Source organism: Octopus bimaculoides, chromosome 26 (assembly GCF_001194135.2).
Source record: "Octopus bimaculoides isolate UCB-OBI-ISO-001 chromosome 26, ASM119413v2, whole genome shotgun sequence".
Taxonomy (NCBI): domain Eukaryota; kingdom Metazoa; phylum Mollusca; class Cephalopoda; order Octopoda; family Octopodidae; genus Octopus; species Octopus bimaculoides.
The window spans coordinates 2,365,755-2,370,068 of NC_069006.1; the positions used below are offsets into that span (position 1 = coordinate 2,365,755).

The 4,314-nt window shown below is 34.3% G+C and overlaps 1 protein-coding gene and 1 long non-coding RNA gene across 2 annotated transcripts in view; one reads left to right on the top strand and one right to left on the bottom strand.

Annotated features, from left to right (window-relative positions):
- Positions 1-4,314, top strand: part of LOC106880586 (uncharacterized) — a 37,223-nt gene that overhangs the window by 7,350 nt on the left and 25,559 nt on the right. The window lies entirely within an intron of this gene.
- The window catches only part of LOC128250905 (uncharacterized), a 12,148-nt gene that overhangs the window by 6,275 nt on the left and 1,559 nt on the right, over positions 1-4,314 (bottom strand). Inside the window, exon 2 of the long non-coding RNA XR_008266842.1 lies at positions 3,606-3,758. This is a non-coding gene — a long non-coding RNA (uncharacterized LOC128250905). The remainder of the gene's footprint in view (positions 1-3,605; positions 3,759-4,314) is intronic.

The following is a 4,314-nucleotide window of genomic DNA, read 5'->3' on the forward strand; positions in this document are numbered from 1 at the left end:
ATATATAATTATATAGATATAATTATATATCTTGCATACATACATACATACAGACAGGCAGACATACATACACACATACACACATACATACGTGTGTGTGTGTGTGTGTGTGTGTGTGTGTGTGTGTGTGTGTGTGTGCGCGCGCGCGTGTGTGTGTGTGTGTGTGTATTTGTTTGTTTTGTATCTTTTATATCTGAATTGTCTCAGTTGTTTGACTGCAGTCATGCTGGGGCACCATCTTAGGTGGCTTTTATCGAATGAATCGGCCCCATTACTTTTCTAAGTCATGTACTTATTTTATCGATCACTTAACCCGAACCACAACATAAGGGAAACGTAAACGCACCAGCACCGATTGTCAAACGATGGTGGTGCGACAATAAACAGACGCAAAAACACACACACAACGATACATATGTATGTATGTATGTATGCATGCATGTATGTATGTATGTATGTATGTATGTATGTATGTATGCATACATGTATGTAAGAATATATGGATCTTTTCGGTTTGGCTGTCAGCATTTCAAAAATTAAAGTTTACCGAAAATTTAAAAAATTGACACAGTAATACACTTGGCCAAACTGAATTGCTGGAATTATTTCATTTTTTCCAGAAAAATGTTTTTAAAACGTTATAGAGGTTTAAAGTTTGATCATTTTCACCCAGTCAAGAAACAGGATTTGTAAGCTGTCATTTTGTGCTTGACAGCACATTTTGTCTCAATATCCTGAAAATAGTACGTGTGGCCAATATTTGCAAACAACACGTGTTATGCCTCCGGTCATTTTGTTTCATGTAAATTAATCTTATTTTGCTGTTATTTTAGCACAAGTCACAACCACCTCAGTGCTCAATGACAACCCCCCCCCCCAAACATTTAAGCATTCAATATGCATTTAATGCAAATGCAATAAACAACACGTTATATGCGATAAATATATTACAATTCCTAACAGAAAAATTTGGAAGAATTAGATGAAAGTTCTCCAGTAATTTTCTTTCATGTAAATAAATGTTTACGTTAATCTTAAAAAATGTTCATCATATAAAATGTCCATGTTCCAAAAGATGTACATATTATATGTAATAAATGAAATTAAGAGTAAATAAAATATGCCTAAAAAACAAACATTTAAGCAAGCAATGCAGATCCGGTGACACATTTGACGAAATAATAGACCACATTGTCTTAAGATGTCCTGTGTTGAGGCCAAATGGATACAAAAATCGCTGCAGTAGGGCAGGACAGTATTTACATTGGAAAATATGTAAACACTACAAAATCAGCCCTCCTGCTTACTGGTATGAACATCATCCTGAGCCAGTCGTTAAAGGTAAGAATGTCACTGTCCTCTGAGATTTTCCACTAAACACCGACAATACCGCTAATAATAATAAGAATAAACACACAGGTAGTAGTAATAGTGAACACAGGGTCAGTTGTAACCGTCGAAGAGGAAGAAAATGCCCTTTGAATAAGTCATGTCTCGAAAAGAACATAATATATGAATGTGTAGTCGTAACCCATAATAAAACATACTATAACATAGGATGTTCACAACCACGTTGAAGCTTCGCTATTACAATCACATCTCATCATTCAAGCACTAAAATACGGAAAGCACGATATCGCTTAGCAAGCTAATATGGCAACTATTATCTCACCTAAATTGTATATATATATATATATATATATATATATATGTATATCGACGTGTTTGTATATACATGTATATATAAGTGTGTGTGGTAAGGGGAAAGAAATTAGATATCCTCATTCTGGAAACCTCGCCCGAATGATTGCAACAGAGTGGATTCCGTGTAAGGCCCCACACCAGACAGCATCTTGTTGTATGGCGCATAATTACGCAAGATAAATACCCAATAATGTGAACGATCCAGTCAAGTATCCAGGCATCGCCTGTCTCCTCAACATCATAAATAGAAGAAAAGTGCCCAAGAAGTTGCAGCGTTGATCAAAATGAATGAACCCGAAACAAACAGAATCTTGAAGCGAACCTCCGTAAAATACGACCATATTTACAGCCAGGTCAGTATTATAGTTTTCAATGATCATTAAGCAAAATAATATACTATAATAATACTCCATGTGTATTTCTCTGTCACAACATATGAATGAGAAAGGAAGGAGTGATAGTTAAGGAAGGAAGGGGTGAAAAAATCAAAGAGCGTTTCAACTCTGTGTGAAAATATGTGTGTATGTAAAAAGGGAGGTATGTGAATGTTTGTGTGCTTGTGTGTGTGTGTGTGCAATGGAAGTGGATGGTGGTATAATAATACTAATACTCTTGTGTCTTTCTTCGTCGCAATATATGAATGAGAAAGGAAGATGATAGGGGAATAAGAAAGGAAGGGGTGAAAAAGAAACATCAAACAGCGTTTCAACTCAGTGTGAGTATATGTGTGTATGTGTGCGTGTGTACAGGGAAGTATATGATTGTTTGTATGTGTAAGTTAGCGTTCTTTCAGTAACAAACAATGATCGTTCAACTACCAGATAACATTGACAAATGTATTAATTTGATTTACCATCCATATTTTATCTGTGTTTTTTTAAATGATTATTACAATCACACACACACCTACCCAAACATACACATATACAAACTCATTAGAGAAAATACTTATTCCCTGAATGTATCAAGAATATAAAACAACTGCAGTTGAAAGGTATATTATAAATACACATCTTCATCTAACAATTTATACATGTCTTAATTTGTAGAACAAGTAAAAAGATAAATTTTATTCAACGAATAGATACTGAACAGAATATATATAAAGGATAAAATCCTTTTTTTTTTTTTCTTTTTAAAGCAGAAAAATTTGTCAGCAGCCAGCCATGAGGATCGAACTCACATCTCTCCATCCGGTTGGAATGTTTTACCATTTAAGCTAAACTGCCTGACCCCCGAATTCTTTTGCAATTTAAGAAGTTATAGAATTATCCAGGAAAAACATTATCCAAGAAAGAAAAAAACAGGATTTTATCCTTTATATGTATACTGTTCAGTATCTATGCCTTGAATGAAATTTATTTTTCTACTTGTTCTACTATACATTTCAGCGCTTCGAAAACAAACTTGTTTGTTTACATACGGCGTAACCTATACGACATCTAGCGTTCCTAGATGATTCTATAACTTCTTAGTTTGCAGAAGATTTCGGCGGTCAGGCTGTTTAGCTTAAATGGTAAAGCATTCCAACCGGATATTGGAGAGATGTGAGTTCGATCCTCATGGCTGGCTGCCCCCACATTTTTCTGCTTTTATATATATTCTGTTCAGTATTTATGCGTTGAATAAAATTTATTTGTCTGCTTGTTCTACAATATATTTCAACGCTTCTAAAATAAATTTGTTTGTTTAAATATGTCTTAATTTATTTATATTAAAAAATTTTACCTAGAGTTTTTTCACAAAAAAAATTTAGCTAATAAAAGCGTTATTAAACTAAAAACTTCATTTTGCACCTTATTTATTTATAAAATATTACAATTAGCCGTCATTTTTGACGGCAAGGAACCAGCTAGTTATAATAATAATAATAATAAAGAAAAGGAGAAGATAGTACTTACACCTGGCATACGGCGATCCCAGCCTCCATGACCGTATTGGTTGTTCTTCAACGTTTGCTCATCAACATGTGTGCATACCTTATCCCCTACATTTATCTGCACACAACTATCAGAACAACCAGACATTGTAACTTGTTTTACCTGGAAATTCACCTGAAACAAGAACAGCGATCTATTGTATCAAATCCATAATAACAAAGTGTATATTAGTGGTTCAAAGATACATAGATATATACAAACTTAACCGTCAACCCACTTTAATTCATCACAAGATTACACAAGTGTTGAAATGATGATTTAAAGTGGTTAGACGATTTAGCGTCTCTTTTCGGTATATAGGTAAGATTTTTCTATGCCCTTCATTATAATTGTATGTATGATTTTACCTAAATTGGTCTATTTTTGTATGCTGGCCACTGATGAAATTTTTAATATTATCCTTTTTCTTTTATTCTTTTATTTGTTTTAATCATTTGACTATGTCCATGCTGGAGTACCGCCTTTGGTCGAACAAATCGACCCCAGGACTTATTCTTTGTAAGCTTAGTACTTATTATATTGGACTCTTTTGCCAAACCGCTAGGTTACGGGGACGTAAACACACCAGCATCGGTTGTCAAGCGATGGTGGGGGACAAACACAGACACACAAACATACACACACACCCACACACACATATACATACATACATACATACATGCATACATAT